The sequence below is a fragment of the Mastacembelus armatus genome, chromosome 14 (assembly GCF_900324485.2).
Source record: "Mastacembelus armatus chromosome 14, fMasArm1.2, whole genome shotgun sequence".
Taxonomy (NCBI): Eukaryota; Metazoa; Chordata; class Actinopteri; order Synbranchiformes; family Mastacembelidae; genus Mastacembelus; species Mastacembelus armatus.
The window spans coordinates 21,084,754-21,103,768 of NC_046646.1; positions in this window are offsets into that span (position 1 = coordinate 21,084,754).

Consider the following 19,015-nt stretch of genomic DNA (forward strand, 5'->3'; position numbering starts at 1 on the left):
TAATAGAGTAATAATTTCAAGATCATTTATTTATACCAATGTGTAAACTGGGAAACATCTGACTAGATTGAAAGGGCGTCCAAAGGGGCAAACCAGTATCTTCCACTGACCTTCTGATCTGTGGAGCATATGGTGCTGAAACACTCACTGGCCTGTGAAGAACTTTATTTACACTTGCTGTCTGTCTCTTCATTATGACAAACCAAACATTACTATAAATGGAGCTGTATCAGCATGCTGTGTAGTCCTGTATAGAACTGGATGTATTGATTGGACTAATTGTTAACCTCAGCCACAACCACAACAGATTCTGATCTGCTCCCACAATGTAGCTTTGGTCTTTGAAACAAAGCCTCTCAACTACTGTATCATTTCACCCACTGTTTCTGTCCATCCTGTTCCTTTGGTTTAGAAGAATAAAACTGAAAAAGAATTCAAGCTAAGCTTGCCTTTCCTAACCTCACCTGGACAAAACATCAACGCAATCAAAGAATAGGAAATGGCACAATGTCAATATGACATTTTGTTGCCCAAGGCAACATGGCACCAAAAACAGTTTGGAGATTAGTGTCGGGGAAAATCTGGTGAATCCAGACAGCTCAAGGTCATATCATACTAGCATGAAAATAAATACACATACAAAGCCCCGCTGAAACACACACACAGTACTGTATGTACACAAAAACCTTCATGCTAAAAAACTCACACATACACACTTACACATCTGTAGCGCCCACTGCTGTTAACCTTGTCAACAAAATTGGCCTTGCTTTGTGAATCAGAGCAAGCTGGTTTCAACTGTGCAAATTCCATTTCAGCACTGACAGGCCTCGTGAAAATGTAAGCTCCACCTGCTGTAAAGTACTGCACATAATCTTTGGGGGAAACAAACGTCATGATGTGTTTCATATTATCTCTGAAATGTTTACACATGCAGCAGCAGCAGCTAGCAACAAATGCTCGTCTTAATGATGCTGAGGCTAAGATCTAAACGTTTTCCACTAACAGTCCTCTGGCATCTTGACATTTCTGAGTGAAGTGGAGGTGCTGCTTCAACATTCACCTACACACTCAGACTGTCCACCTCAGATAATATCTGTAATCAACATAATGTAATTATAATCTGCCTGATTCTCTCCTCTGCAGTTCCCCTCTTTAGCAATAATCTCACCAAGTCTGCCTCTTGATTGTTTTGGCAGAGCACTGGCTAATCAGGTGAAGTGAGGGACGACCATATTGAAGAACACCCCTCACCCCCCCACCCCCACCCCAAAGCATTAATCACAACATAATTGGATTGAAAATTAGTGAGACGGTGTCTTTGTATTGCATTAGCTTGGAGTGGATTTCTCATCACTCCCTGGCAGTGAACGTTCCCTCCGTTTTCCATACTTTGTGCTCTCTCATTCTCCTTAGAGCTTTTAGGAGAATACAGGAAAGATTGAGAAGAGACAGATCGGGAAAAAGACGGTACAGGACAGAAAAGGAGTGGGAAGAGGGTAAAGAGGGGGAGTCTGGTAAATTTGATTCACTTAATTTTGTATGAAAGGGGCTGGTGTCCTCAAAGGGTAAATTGATCCAGTCACTGTGATGAATAGGCTCTATTAATACTCCCAGTGTGGGACAGAGGTGAATACATGTTTTAGGATACACCCTCCTGTTGGTTAATGTCTCAGACATGATCTTACATCTCTTCAGCTGAATCAATCATTTATTGTGACTTTCTCCTTCCACTGTCTTTCTGTCCTTCATTTGCTGCTAAATAGTCTTTTATAACAGCCTGAAACAAACACACACTGCTGATTTATGAAGACTCATTTGTTTGAGTGTTTCATATATTAATTCATTGTAAGGTCCATTTCTGGATGTGAATTAGGATTTCATGGAAAAGATTCACAGCGTTCACACGCCACATTTCGTACATTTTCTTTTGATTGTTGATGCTTCTAATCATTTTATTTTGCAAAGTTCGTCAGCAAATGGAGATCACTCAGTTATCACAGGAAAAGTTTCTGTTCACTAGCTCTTAATTGATCATTTTATCCATAGCACTTTGAGGACATCACTGCAGTGTTCAGCCACAGCACTGTCAGGTTAAGATTCAAGCATTAATGTTCATAACTCTGTAAATAGTAGGTGACGAGATTGTCTCACCTGTTGTGACAAAATGCAGGGTGACAGTAAATAATGTCGATAATGTTGTGAGCACACACTGCAAGCTGAAGCATGCAGACTAACAGCATTCCACAAGTTGGTTAAAATATACATCTTTTAACAGGCTTTGTCACTAACATTTATCATTGTCCTTGCACTCGCTGCCGTCAGCCAGCATCCCTCCTTATTTAATTAGTTGTGCAATAAAAACAGTCAATATTCCCTGAGAGGCCCACTCTCTCTTTTTCACAGCAGACATATGACTTGTAATTGTAGGAAAAGATCACAGAGTATATAGTGGCATACTAAAACATATCCCATGAAAATGGCCTATTTCCGTCTAACGTCACGTTTATGGCCCTACACAATTATGATAAATGCAAACAGGAAATGTTAAGTATGGCTGATTAGAGTTATTCTTAGGATTTTGTGGGCATGTATAAATGTATAAACTACACTTCAGTGACATCTCCCTCACTCTCCTGCCTGATTGCACCTGTTAGGCTGGGACAAATTACACCTTTATCATTCTTATGGAGTCCACCCACCTTCAACCTCAGCAGAAAGGTCTAATCAGACGGGGTAAGTGAAAACACCTGTGTGTGTGTGTGTGTGTGTGTGTGTGTGTGTGTGTGTGTGTGTGTGTGTGTGTGTGTGTATACACGAGGCCTTTAAGATGCACTTGAACCAGACAGATGGAGTGAAAACAGCTGTGCGGTTGAGTCTTTACTGTGTAGGGAATTTAATCTCAATATGTTGTAGCTCCATTCAGACTTTCTAATGTATGTTTGCATAGTTATTCCCCTCTTTTTTGAAAACGTTACCGCAAGTAAAACTGTGTACTTGATGTAAGAATAATATGCATCAATCATTGCCAGAACATTCATGGGACCACATCAAACCACTCCTGCAGCACTTTCACTTCTCTCCAATTGTCTTTATGGTCTGTAGGATTAGATGGTAGCGAAATATGTTACTTCTGAGACTCTACAACTATGGAGTTGTGGTAGTTGTCCTTAGGCTTGTGCGTGTGTCCTCATTTAACAGGCAATAGTTGAGCTGTATGACAATAAATGTTGTTTAGAAAGAGAGGTATCAGTTTGTGTGTAGTTTGTATATTTCTGCTGTTGTGCATACAGTGGATTTTTAGTCATGAATCTCTAAACTTTTATGCATCTGGTCTCCGGAGTCCAGCCAAGGGTTTCAGTACTGTGAGCACTTAGTAAATTGCACAAGAGTAATTTACAGTGGACTAATGTGATATTCTGCACGTTTCCCCATTCTAAGAAACCCCTTTATATCTCTATTCTCCAGTTTCTCATTTTACTGAAACTCCAGTGTATTACTTTTTCATCACTTTAAATTGGATATCCCAGAATAATAGTGGCCTTTTCTATTATTAATACACTGAATCCATCATGGCACAAAGAATCGGGATTTGAAAACCCTGTGAAAGATCGTGATGGCTTGGGGAACTTAGGATTTTTCTGCACGCACATCCTCTACCTTGTTTGAATGTGTGTCGGATCAAGATTTGAATGGGGACCATTATACAAGCCTCCTACCTGCTCGTCTCTTATCAGTGGAAGCTAATAAGAATAATCTGAGTCACAAGTGACACCATTCACAGTGTGGGCCAGTGTGTCATCAGTCATTTATTATATTTTACTTTTTCACATTTTCCGGGGGATTAAGGGTTGACGACATATTATTGGACTGTGCTGTGAAAAATAAATCTATGGTATTGACTTAACTCTGCTCTTAGAAAACATATTGGAAGAAAGTTTTTTGTGCCAAAACATTACGGTCTACATTGCCGACTATGCTGTAGTTGCTTTATGTGTGTAGTAGATTTTCTATCTAGAACCTTACTATTCAAATTAACTTCAGCAGTAGTTATTACAGCTCTTATATAAAAGCAAACTCAAAGCATCCTTTCAAAATCCATTCTTGGCCTTACCTCGACTTCAATAATTGTGTGAATAATTGATTAATCATTTATCAAAGAGCTTTTCCAGCCTTTCCCTGCTGCAGCATTTCACATTTTGTGTAGTCAGTTGCTGCTTTTCTTTGTTTTGTACAATAGTAAACAAAGTCTAGTTGAACACTGACCTGTTGGTCAGTTAGATCAATATGAATACTATATATCTCTTCTGAGTTCTGATGAGCATTTTAAATTTTTTCTGACCTTTATTGACAAAACTGTTCATATATTGTTGTAGGTTACAGTTTATATCCTGTTACCTACAGCTGCACCAACAAAGTCAGCAAAGCTTATTGCAAACAGTATCGACATATGTACCCACAAGTTATTAAAAAGGTAACCACACAAACACAACACAGCACACTCATAAATATGTAAGTTGTCTCTCACAACCTAGAGAATGCCTCGGTATTGAGTTTGACCTTTTAACAAGTTTGTGGCAGCTTTCACAGCTCGACCTTTTGTTTCTTTCAGCCCAAGGAGCCTCCTACATTACACAGAGAGGCCTCATTACCTGATAATTTGCTCTCAGATTTCCACCTGTCGACAGACACCCACTGGCTGTATGTCTGTGTTCTTATACCAGAGTATATAAATGTATGGATGGTTGCAGAAAATGTAGTGTTACAAAACTGTTCAAGCAAAGATAGATACATGTATATATGCCCAGTGCAGCATGCACACACTGTATTTACACTAATCTCACAGAGATCCATGGATGCAGCATTCACCAAGATTTCACATTTACAAATAAAATTCTCAGGAAGATGCTCATGGTTCTCGGTAATGTTCAACAAACAGATCTGAGTTGGATTTAAATTAGAATATATGCTCTTTGTCCAAAGTTGATGGTTTTTGTCTTTATTAGCTTTTACATTGTCACTTTCTGTATCTTTTCCCCAGCAGACACATCAAATTAAATACATTGGTAATATTTACTGTGGAATGGAACAATAACACAACACTGGCTTAACATTTCTCTTCTCAATGGCCTGAGGTTATAGCAGCTTTCACAGAAAAAAAGCCAGAGCTGTAGTTGTATATTTTAAAGTGTTTACCTATTAAACAATAAACACACTAAGTTTTCAGACCCTGTGGGATCATGGGTAATGCGCAGAGAGGCTTCCACACAGGAAAGACAACAGAGTAGACGTCCATATCATTCCTGCTAAAGATTTACCGTCAGGAAATAATCCGTGAAAGGTTGTTGGAATATCCTGCAGAAAGAGGAGGGTTGACACACTCATAAGATGGTTCCTTCTGTTTGTGGCCACTCATCAGCACCGGTGTGAACCTTCTATTTGTGCTTTAAAATGTATTAGTACAAAATGCCTTCTCCATATTGTCTGATCATTCAGTTGGTTTGTTTTTAATGTGTCTCTTTAATTGAATTTGAATGAATTAAATGTTTCCGTAAAGACCAGGAAAAAGGTCAACATAGAATCATGTTCACATTTCTCTGGACGCTGGAGTTTAGCAAAGCTATTTACACACAATTTGGTGCAACCATGGGGGAATAGACATTAGTGAAACATAGACCTGCATAGCATCTCACAGATGTCTCTGTCTGAGTTGGGGAGTTGTTAATGTGTTGGCACACTTCATGAACAGGGGAAAAGAACCAGCAGCACAGTGTATGATTGCTGTGGTTATCAGACACTGAATATTTAAGGTGTTTCGCTGCAAACAGACTACTTTACCTCCAAACTTCGCTTTTAATATGCTTTTTCAAATACCCTGACCTTCAAATAGAGATGTACAGCAATACCTTTACTGTAGAACAGCTTTGGTTCATATTGAAAAACTATGATTGTCTGACCCCTGTTGATGGACCATTATCTTTAGATACAGCTGTTTTGTTTTGTGGTCACCATTATACTAGCTGGTTGTTTAATATATGAGTTGACTAGTGAGACTTCCTGTTGGGTCTCGTCTCTCTGGCATGAGAGACAAAGTTCTGGCGTGATCACTATGTTTAAATTTACTGTCTATTAGATCATTATTGGAAGTGCATTTACCAGTGGTGAAAAGCAATTAGCTACACATTTACACAAGTACTGTACTTAAATAAAGTTTTGAGGTACCTGTACTGTAGTATTTTATACTGTTACTTTACTACAGTTTAAGTGGAAATATTGTACTTTTGTACTAAATGCCAGTTTTAGTTGTTTGCAAATGCAGATGTTTAATTATCATGTATTATTATGGGTGGAGTCTCATGGTGGTAGTTGAAATCTATCCCCACCTTTACCAGCTGTAACATTTACACATTAATGGATTAATAATTATAAACCAATAATATATAATACTCGACTTGAGTAATATTTTCAATACGAGACATAGTTCTACACTGATAATGATACTTTTACTGAAGTGGAAGATCTGGGTACTTCTCCTGTGGTGCCTCAGATTTTTGTTTTATGTTAATCTAAAGAAGTTAATTTTAAAACCATTGGCGCAGACGCCCAATATTACAGTGCTGCTGGAAATGTAACAAAGCCTGAAGATAAGATGCAGTGTGAAAACAGTCATTGTACTTGCATTAAACCCATCTCTAAATCCAGGATTTGCAGAAACAAAGCCTCTCTTTGCAATAAGCGTGTGTGACGTCTTGTTTATTATGTGTGTGGATTCCCATCTGCCTCATTGGTTGCATTAACAGTGATTTTTGTTTTATGTTCTTTCACCAGTAACACAGAGGCCTCATGGGAAACTGATGACCTAGAAACAGATTCTGTCAGTTGGCTTCACAGCAATTTTCGGCTGTGTTTTCTGGTGGGGTTTTGTTCTATTCTCTGATATAACATAGTCCAGGTGCAAATGTAACATAATATGTTACTATGAGTGTCAGACTACTTGTCCTAATGGTGTTATTGTCATCTGTTTAGAGAGCGACATTGCAAAAATGTATTTCTGACCTAAGGACAGAAAGCAGGTAGGCACAGAGCATTTATTTGAACATTTTGCTCAAAGGCAGAGAACCTGCTTAGGTTAAGGTTAAGGAGACCTTTGGATTTTGGCATGTTCAGTGGCAGCTGAGTTTAGAATATGGCTCAATGGAGCGATGGTGGTGCCCGCAAGGTGCATCTGTGTGTGACTTTGTGTGTATGCAATTGTGAAGGTGATATTTTATGTATTTTATTTTATTTTTTTTAGCTAAAACTGAACAGTGTGATTGAAGATTTAAACTTGTGCAGTATTTTTTTTTTTCCATCCTAATTAACCGTGGCCTTCTTCCAAACGTACCTTGTAATACACTGTAGACATTGTACATAGAACGTGCTTTTTAAAAAAGCTGCTTTTCCCCAGGGAATCCAAAGGTAGGGACCATACTCAAGAGAACCGTAGATGCTGAGAGGACCCAGCTGAAAATGCACATGGGAATTAAAATGGTTGTATTTTCAGTTCCACTGCTTTGAAATGGAAGTGCAAGCTCTGTAGTGAAGACAACACAGTGGCGTCCTTATTCTTCCAGAATATCAGGAGCATAAAAAAAAAAAACTTCATGTGTAGAGCAGTACTAACCGATAACATGCAAATACAGATACAAAAGGAAAATTCAGTTACGCTAATTACCAAAATCCAAAAACTGCAAGTCCAAGCAAAGTAGATAAAAAAAAAAATCTAGATAGGATCTCCAAAATAATTAGTGAAAACGTTAAAAACTGCTAGTTTCAATAAAGTTTTTAGGTGTTGAGTGTACTCAGCTTAGTAAAACACACAACCATGTTTCTGTATAAAATATTTGAAAATATTCACAGCAAGTGGCATCGCAAGATGGAAATGAGTGATGCCAAGCAAGATTAAATGAAAAACATCTTGGACGAGCGAGCGTGTGCTAAAACACATATGTTTTATGTTCTGGCAACATGTGCAGTGTTTGTTTATGACATTATAAAGTGGGATGTGTCATAGTAAGGAGCTGTGCACACAAATAGATGTTTTTTAAATGACATTCAAGTGCAGCAGCCTGTAATCTCCCCCATCCTTTACTGCCACCAGCTCACCAAAGATCGACGTTGTGTATCGTTTGTCTTTCAACAAACATCATCTACAAAGCCAGTTATTGTTTCCAGAAGATGACCGTGTATCCAAATGGCTTTCACAAGAAGAGCATGTTGTGTGTGTGTGTCTCATTAGCGATAACTGCTTAGACTTATGCAAATTATAGAAATGTGCTGTTTCTCTCGAGGTCTGAGACATCTCCTCGCCCACTCCTTCTTTTCACATTTGTCTTCTTCTGTAATCTCTGGGCTGTTACCAAACACGGGCAGTTCTAAAATATGAATTATAGCATTTTGTTTAAACTCCTCCTCACCTTGTGTGAGTTGTGTTGCCTGTGTTTGCCTCCGGTGTTTATTTGTAGTATTTGTGTTTTCTGGTTTCCATGGTAGACAGGCGGTCATGTGACAGTTACAGTACAGTTTATAAAGCCCTTGGAGGTAAATTTGCGATTTGGAGCTGTATAAAAATAGCTTAGACACTCACTTTAAAAGTTAAGGAAAAGTATTTTCACTGCAACTGCACCAATATACCAAGTAGTTTGGTAACCCATAGAAGATACCATCTCGGATGAAGGTGGAGGCGGGGGGGAGACAAAATGAATTGGTATCTTCCAGCCTCTGATTGAGCACACCTCATCCAGGTAATAATCAGCAATGAGTAGAGCAGGGATAGTAGGAAAACACTGAGTTGTTTTAGAGATATGGAGGCCCAAGAGTATGGCCAGATTTTTTCTAACCTCTGAAACGAGAACGGAAAAAGACGAACTATTCTGTGCATTTATCTTGTTCAGGATTTCATGTCATGATAATTATTATTTTAGTGCAAAGCAGCAGTTAATATAATGAATGGTTAACGCTAGCTTCAGAAAGAATCCTTTCTTCAGTTTTCATATCAGGCAGGTCTATTCATTTCATCTGTCTCTCTCTCACCCATGAGTTTACTCTATATGTAGACTGCTTAAATACGCTCAGGTTTCCTTTATTACTGCCTCTCTGTCAAATTCTCTCACTAACTTCACTGCCAAAGACGGTGCTCAACGCCGACCAACTGTGGCTGCGGCGTCATCGAGCCTTAGTGGAACACCAGAGACATTTAATCACAGCAGAGGGAGACTTGGTGCCAGAAAACATAACAGCAGTTTACATGCTATCCAGCCTTTAGTGGAGCACGAGCAGTGTGTCCCAACAGTTTGCTTGTTTTCACTTTTTAAAGCCTAGATAAGCAAACTGTTCTTGCAGCTCATTAAACTTGATGTTTGCTGCTGTCAGTCCTGAGCACAATGTGCACGAGGAGGTGAAACATTTAAATAGGTTTTCTGCATCGCTGCACATTTTGTTACTGAAATCTCTTATTATGTTAACAAGTTGTGTGGATTTATTTGTTGCCTGTAACATTCTGTGATGTTCTTTCATGTTACTCTAAATCTGCTACTGGTACGTTTTCCACCCCCTCATGACCATGCACAGGATGTGTGGGGGTAGACAACAGGGGTCTTGCAAACAAAACTTTGTGTGAAGTCTAAATTAATGTTGATTTTGTGTTATGTTTGCTGTGCTTTTCAGCTGAGGTTTTCCTGATCCCGCTCCACACTGTCTGACAAAAAAAAGATCAGTTACCTCTTTTCTCCTCACCGTGACTCTCGCTTCAACTCGACTCAAATTAATTGTAATTTCAGACCTGCTTTGCACAAAAAAGAAAGTAAGTAATGGCAAGCAAATTGTTGCTGTCTCTTTCTCGCTAGTTTTCTTTTGAGTGCACCTATTTACTTTAAACAAGACAAGTTTGTAACTTTGATGAATGGGGTTTAAAGACATCAATAGTATCCAGCGGTGGCATATGATATTTCTAAACTCGTGAACTACAAAGCCCACTAAGTGTCTGACACTTTAAAGGTCTCTGAAACAGTGGCAAAGGCTGTCAGACTCATTGGCAGCTGAGTTTTATTTCTGACATTGCATCATTACTGCAGCCTATTTCCTCAAAGATCTAGTCTCTGGTGTGTTGCTGACTTTAGGCGTAGAGATGGATACAAGGATCCAGTGATGAGGGGGAGACAGTGACACTTTCTAAGGTCAAACTTTAGATACCATAGCAGAGTATGGTCAGGGCTTTATTTAAAGGACTATTATTTTATTTTTAGCTGCTTAGGGCAACAAAAAAAGCTCTAAACATAGCATTGAATAATACCTTGTTCATTCGTACACCTTTTGGTCCATTCTGCATGTGTACATGTAAGCGAAGCATTGTTTATTCAACTTTTGTCACTTTGAATCCATGTAAAAATAGAGAAATACTCAATTATACAACGATTACATGGTTACAGTCTGCAGAGATGTAAGCAGCTAATCATACAATCCTTGTTACACATAAACATTTGGCTCGTTTTGAGATTAAGACTGATTTGATGAGGTACGCATGAATAAAACATCCACCTTATCCATGTACATCGGTAAACGGTAAACAGGCTGGGTACAGAACAGACTTTACTGCCTTAGGTCTACCTTCGAAACGTGTTTGCATGTTTGTTCTATCTATGGTAGCTGTACCAAAGCCTCTGGAAGAACTGTGCTCAAATGTGTCATATGTCCTGACAACCCCGCAAACAATTTTTGCTTGTGATGAGAACTATTCTTACACCACACAACGACCCCACAATGTCATCCTTCCCCTGAGTGATATATGCCATATTTGGCTTTTTTATGTGTTATATATATATAAAATGCTTTTTCTTCTGTGAACATGAGATAAACAGACCGATCTATGTGAAAAGCAAATCACGTCTCCAAACCTAATGCATGTAAGTTAAACCTGTAAGCATTTTCTCATTGGATGCGAAATGATGCAGCATTGACAAATGGTACAGATACACAGAATTTTATTGCTCCTCTGTCTCGTTGCAGCTTGGCATATGTTGAGCCTGTCAAGAGACAGCTCAACCAATTGTGGGGGCACAGACTTGAGAGAGAAGCAGAAAATAGACAGGAAGGAGACAGAGTGTGAGGCAGAGGGAAACCAAAACCAAACAGCAACTGCAATGTGCATTATTTCAATTTATATATATATATATATATGATATATATATATATGGTCACCAAGGGGCAGAGGATCTCTAAAACAAGCTGCCTTATAAAAGTATGGCATACTTGTTTGTAGAATATGTAGAAACCGCTGTACATTTGACCTGTTTTTGTGAGGTTTAGCTCCTCATAGTAACAGGTTCTACACACAAAGTAGGAAAATCAGGAAGTATTGAAAGATGAAATAACATTGTTGTTTTTTTGTCTTTTCATGGGAATTAGAAGAATACAGATCAGTGGCAGCTTTTCTTTCATTGCTGACATGCTCTTATAGTTACAGTAACCTAGAAACTTGTGTAAATATCTAACTTCTGCTTAAATCAGAGTTTTTGTCTACTTGAAATCTCCAATGTAAAGTCTGAAGTAGCTTGGGACTTTTTATGACAAAGCACAGATAATCATATTATATAGACCAAAAGAACTGGGTTTTTTTGTTTGTTTTTTTTTTTGTCTTTGTGCATTTCTCAGAATAATAGAGTTTTATTCCAAACTTCCACAAAGAGGTTCACTTTAAGACATTTCTAAGATCCTCTTTCATTAGATGTTAAATTCTTAAATAAGCACAAGTTGTGCTGGTGGCAGAAGCACATGGGATTCCTGGATTGGATTTAACTGAGTTCTTCTTATGGTTAAGGACAAGACAGAAACATTTCTCAAAAGCAAATATAAGACTTGTTGGACAGACCAGTGGTTAATTCAAAACAGGACAACATGACTAATTGTTTTTGGTCTCTGTCTCAGCTCAGACCCCTTTGTGATTGTGTTGTCAGATTTGAAAACTAGAGCAGTCTTGTGTTGGGGAAAGGAGATGATGAAATGGTTTTCTGGTGGAATAGGTCTCTGACCACATGCTTTGCCTCAGGTCATTGGCTGTTGCTGCTTTCTGCTGCCCAGACTTTCTCCTCTGCTGGAACAGGATTCACACCGTTAAATGATTCTGTCACACAGCCACTTCACGTTATTCCAGCTCAGACCTAGAGACATAGAGAGCTGAGTTAATGTGCATTTTCCAAAACCATTTTCCGTGTTAATGGGATGTTTCGTCTTAACTGGAGAATACCCACATTTGGCCTCTAACAGGAGAGAAAAATGTAACAGGCTGAAGAATTCTTTAATTCTTCATACTGCAGCTTTACTCAAACCAGTGTTGTGCTAAGCTCTGAGTCCAGAGAATATAATGTGCCATGGTATTGTCATGAATTTGCTTTGATTATAATGAGTGTGTTATGTATGACTGTGATGTTTTATGAATAACTGAGAAAAGTATTGGGAAAGTGTTGTATATCTTAACTGTCTCTACTTTTTGTTTGGAATGACCTTAGGATGCACGAGTTTTATTGTGAGCTGACAGTGTCGTAATGTTTTACAAGGCAAGTTACAGAAGGTAAAGGCTGGTATTTATGCTGATACATTTCATTTCTCAATTGCTTCCCTGAAACTGTCTTCCGAAGAAGAACATCAGATATTGTAGCAAAAGCCCACATCTTTATGTTCAAGCAACAAAGCCCTCTAGAAGCCTTAGTAATTACGATGAGAAAAGGTCAGGTCACTGATACACAGCAACAGTCCATGTAGGGAGGAAGTCAGATTGGATATATGGATGGCACATATGACTTTCTTTTCATTCATGACTGCGGACGTTCCCTGATCTAAACCACATATTTACAATCGTAATCGTGACGACACAGCTGGTCGACACCGACAGATGATCCTGTGGAGAGCCACATCAGATAAGTGGTTTTGTATGTTTATGAGTATTTCATCCTCTAATTTGAAGGGCATGTTGACTGGCCCACATGTTAATGTTAACATTAATAAATCTGTTGGGCAGTTCTCAAGTGGTTAAAATACAAGAGGCTGGGAAAACATGATGCATTGTTTAGCTTCCTCTTGATTTCTAATCCTTCATTAAACGGAGGAACAATTTGTTTGATGAGTATAATCAGAGGTTAAACTGAAAGAAAACCAAAATGAAGTATTTCTATGACTTGCTGTGATGGACTGGCAGCTTGTTTCCAAGTAAAACCGTCAGTGAATGGGTGAAAAATTAATGCTGGAAAATAGATTTTGGAACAGCGGTGTGGTTTACAGCGATAGAGATAATTGCCTCTTTTCATTGCTGCGCGTGAGAGGTCACAGCACAACATGGCTCACAGCACAGCCATCAGTATGGGGACAGGGTCGCCAGCTCTGCAGTGATGGTCACTAATGTTATGTAAATATGGAGAGAAACCATTATGTTCACAGATGGGAGTGAAGTCAGCCGATTTCAGCTGTCTAATGAGTGTGAGTCTGTGCATGCAAAGATGGTATTAGCCACTGAAGCTGATGTGGAGTGACAGTTGAAATGAAACAAGAGGCAGCATTGACATTTGTTTTGGTTTTTTTTTTGTACCTATTCACAGCTGCATTGCCACTATCATATTACTGGTGACATTGTTTTATGATGTTGCCAGATACCACTTTTCCCTTGGTGTTTGCTCCCAAGTATTTTGGGAGCAGTTTGTGTCTGTCACTTTGAGTAAAACACAGAACAGTAAGAGTGTGAAGGGCTTCCTGTTGGTGTAGGCCTAAACGCTCCTAAGATGCACTGAAGGATAGTGATCACATACCTCAAACCACTCTTAAAGGTGACTGAAGAAATACATCTGCCTGTTTGAATTTTGGGAGGGAAAGGCAAATACTCATTACTCAGTGTAAATGACATTCAGATACAACTAATCTTTGCAGTACCTGGAGTAAAGCTGTTAGTGGGACCCGGCAGGAACAGCACACTTGATTGCAGTTGTCAGAATGGAAAAAAAAAAAAAAAAAAGACTCTAACCAGAAGAGAGAGGAAAGAGGAAGGAAAGCAATTTGCACTTCCAGCATGAAACTTCTGAATGTGATATAAACAGCCATGGGAACATAGTACAATGTTAAGACGACGCTGGTGGAGGCTTTGTGTGTGCTTTTGTAGTAAGCATCATTGAAGAATGTTAGTATGGGAAGTTCTGTTTTACTGTCGAACACTTGATTGTATAGAAGAAATCAATAAGATAATACCTGTCTTGTGTTTTGTCATTCAAAGTGACAGGCCAATAATTGGACTTGTGGAGAAAGTGAGCACATCTTAGAGGAAGGGCAGGGTAAGATAGTGTGGCAGGATGAGGAAGGAGATCGTCTACGAGGCTACTTTATATTTTGGTTCATCTTCTGTTAACGGAGATGGATCATCACTAGGTCAAACCTCAATTTGTTAGATGGCGGTAGTGAGTCCCAATCAATCCACTAAAATGTTGTGAGTAGTTTCATTTTAGCAACAGTAGATTGGGGGAGGAGGAGAAGGATGGGGGAGTGCATTGATGGAGATTAATGTTAGAGTAGACTAATGGACTGTCTGTCTAAGCACTCACCATGGACAAACTCTGTAATCAGCCCATAGAAGCTGCTCGGGTCTGCAGGAAGGCAGCAGGCTGCAGTGGGGTTGCACATAGAATTTATTAGTGTGTCTTGGCAAAACGCCTCATTTCCCAAAGCCTCCCCATCCTCTGATCTGCATTTTAATTGTTTCTGCGTTTACATCCTGATCTACAACAGCACAGCTCTCTGATTGAAACATTATGACCTTGATGATGCCCATTATTCCTCTTTTCCCTCATTCTTTTTCACTGCTCTCTAATCACGTTTTTCCTCCTATTCACTCTGTGCTCACTCTCTCATTCTCTGTCGTCCAAGTTCTTCTAACTCATTCTTCTTTCAGCTTGCTCAGCCTTACTTCAATTCCCATTCAATCACTGCTTGGATCCGATGAATGCGATGCTACGAAAGTGTGTGATTGACATATACATAAAGGTCACATACTGTGTGCGCATGAGGTACAGAACCAAAGAACTAGAGATGATGTTACAAAGCTACCTGAGGCTGAAAACTAGCAGTGTATTTATACTGATACATGGCAGCTCAAATCAGCCAGCACCTCCAACCCGCTAATATCAACCCTATGAAGACAGAAATGAAAACATTTCCTGTCACATTTGTTAATGCTGATGTGCCATCTGTCAATGCAGAAGGGATTTGAAATGCTTTAGGTTTGTTATTTGACGCAGCACTGACTACTGCTTTGTGACTAATATTTCCCATATTTAAGGAAAGCATAGCTGAAAGTGGAAATTAATATTGTTAGAAATTTAAATTATCACTGCTTTCAAACACAGAAAAGCAATTTGCAGTAAACTTCACTCAGCGCCCAGCGTATCTAAACTGAATACATTTTATACACACCCTGAACACCCTGCAGTTGAAATAATTCCAACAATATTTACACTGCAAAGAGAAGGGCCACAGCTGTGTTAATATATACTGTATGATTCATCTACAGGCAAATATGCTTTATGGAAAGTGCTTTGCTTTGAAACAGGGATTGGCAGCATCCACGAACTGACAGAGCAAATCAAAGCAGATCTCCTGAAATGCTGGAGATGACATGAAATTGACATTTAGATTTAGCTGATCACAGATTTAAACAGTGTTGGATGTGTGAGCATGTGGTGTCACAATATTGTAGGTGTGTTTACATATTGGTCCCTGGGAATATTTTTTTGTTTTGCGTTAATGTTTGATTTGATTTCTCTGTATTTACAGTTTGAACTTCCTGCCTTTCCACCTGCAGCTGCATGTTGTGTCCACACATTGATGGGATGATCTGAGCTTCCACACTTTCACAAACAGAGAGGCAATTTTCCAGAGCCCCAGAGGTAGGATTTGTACTTAACACAATAAATGCAGTGAATTTGTGAATGAGAATCAAACCATGTTTATTTTACTTCTATTGATTTTGTTTTTTTGCATTGTCCGTTTGATATATACTCTCAGCTAGAAGGCTCACACAAGACATACGGTTGTCAGTCATAAACGGCGACAGAGCTTGTGACAAATTGTCAATAATACAACAAATGGTAGTTATGGTAAGGCCTTTGGGAAGAAAACGTATCAATGACTGTTAATTTGATGTATTGGTTATGACAGACTGCATCCAATAATCACATATCGAGTCAGAGCACCCTACTTCCCATTATCCATAAAAATAGACATGCAGGCATCAATTTCATTTTAGTAAAGACAAATGAACCAAGATAAATACTTTACCACGACCTCATATTGACAGTTGTTGAACTTTAACCCAATAAAGTTTTATGTTTGATTTGTCTTATTATGGCATAAAAATCGAGATGAGCTTTATACCAGTTAGATATCACAGTAATGATTTGTCATTGAAAAGCTTGTGATAACACATTTTTAGCCAGCTGCTTTAATGAAGCACTTCGATTGAGGTTGAAGTTTCCATACAGCAGCCTTGCATTGCACTGAGAAGTAAATAAGTAAATACAACACTAACTGCTGTGACTGTTGTGATGGTATCAGCAATGACATGTGTAAGCACACACACACACACACACACACACACACACACACACACAAACACATTCAGTGACCATAGTAGCACTTCAGGCCTTGCAGTTGTCTATGGCCTGCTCTTAATAACTCTCTCCTGGGGTGGAGACAGGTCACTTCTATCTCAGTCATGCTGACCTTTCATATCTCTCATAGAGATTTCTACATGACCTTTTGGGATACAGGATGTGTCTCTCACTTGGCAGCCATTTCTGGCAAGTATGAGCCAAAGCAGGTCACACCAGGAGTACAACATGACTCATGTGAGTACATGCAACTTTCACAGATCACAATTTTCTTTCCTCAATTCTGCTCTGTAATTATCTCTGCACTGGGAATCAGAACGAAAGGTTGAAGAAAGATGCCTCAGACTTGTCACAAATTATATTTATTATTAAATATTATTTAATAAATAATTCTGGGCATCTTCCCTTTCATCAGGTATTTCTCATTTATTCCATAATTGTTTAGTCAGTGAAGTGTCAAAGAAATGCTGAAGATGCCCATGACAAGACCCTGAGTCCCAAGTGACACACAATTTTGTTTGATAAACAGCAAGAAATCCAAAGGTTTTCAATGGTATTAAACTGTGGAAGTAGTAAATCCTAATAAATTATTTAAAGGATTAATTAATTATTAAAATTGCTGTGCATTCTGAACTTGTATTTGTCACTTCCGACAGAAAAGCAATAAGGGACTGCCCCAAAATAAATTAATCTTATCACCGTCTCTCCACTTTGATAAGCTTAGTGCACGATTTAATAAAGATTAGACAAACCTGCAAGATCTCAACCGTTACCAATCGTCATTGATTTTGATTTTCACACACATATAACAGCTCTGCACAGACACCAAAGCAGGGAGACTCAAGAGTGTCATACCTTATTAATGTTCCTTGAACAAGACATGCATATGGATGAAAGATCCTTCCCAGCAAGGTGATGCAGGAGTAAAAGGAGCCTGGTGAAGACTGAGATGTTGGGATCTGACAGTGACAAGCAGACAATAGTAAGCAAGGGAAGCATTAAGAATGATTTCCACATCTCCTTGTAAGAACTCCTTTATTTCCTGACTGATGATAGCATTTACCTTTCCTCTACTGAGATGAACATTAAAGCATTTTCTGAGATGTTGTTGATTGACTCTGAGAAGGAGCAGTGACTAGGAAAAAACAGGGAAGATAGAGAAAAGGAAGATTAAGTCTGATACTCCTCCCTGCTTGCAGTTTTTAAATTGTGTTTACTGTCATAAACACAAAAGTATTAATGAGCGAGAGTGTTAGATACATTGACTGAAAGTTTTGAGTAAAAAATATGAGACAAAAGCAGCAGTGATTACAGCAAGGAGAATTTATTCCTGTTTCCTTTTACAGTCCATGCACACAGACTGACAGGCAAATGGAAGGCTGCAGGAGTCAGAAGCAGAGTGTCAGAGAAAGAGATGGGGCACCGACACTTACAGGGTGCCACATACAAATACTGGCATGTGCCAGCCAGTCTCATGTCTGCTTGTCTCCTTTATCCAGGGAAAGGTATTATTTATGAATACCAGAGTTGTTTATGCACTGCAAAATAACAACCTGAGTGGATCAAAATGAGCCCTGCCCAGGAGTCTGTGATGGATACCATATTATTTTCATTACATCTGCTGAAGCCTGAGCAACGAAAGTAATGTAAAGTGAGACAAACACTGTCAGTAGTTCACATTAAGCTGCCTCAACATGCTGTTGCCTGTGGTCGGCAGCTGTAAGTCCTTGCATAAATACTAAGTTATTTTCCTTTATTGATTTCTGAGACACTATTCACCCCTGACTTTCTCCAGACCGGGGTCAGTTGTGCACTCATCTTTTATTACCGCGCTTCCATCTTAAATGATCCATGTCTGCAGAAGTTCTTGTCAGAAGATGTGAGATAATGAGATAGAGCTGAGCCAAAGGCAGAATACCGACAGGCTGTGAGTTTAAAATAGGACTCTTGCAGTCACCCCTGGAAACAGCAGTTATGTTTGGTTTATTTTCCCAGATAAATACGCTCCTATGATTCAAAATAATGCTAACTCAAATTTGCAGTTGCATGAATCATGGCTTTAAACCCCTCCATCTCACTGGCATTTCAATTAAATTTTATTTAAATTCTGTGGCATGTGACACTTGTCTTTGAAATCCCTTGCTTGAAGTATTAATCCTGACTCCTTTCTGCTTGCTTGAACTGAAGCATTTGGGCTCTGTGTTCCCATTTCTATTTATTCCCAGCACTGACAAGGCAAATTTTTTGGTGGTGACCACATTTAGTTATGTTGTTTCTATCATTACGAGGAGAACAGGTGCCTGGTTTTGTTCCTTTTAGTCTTGGTCGTGTTGTTT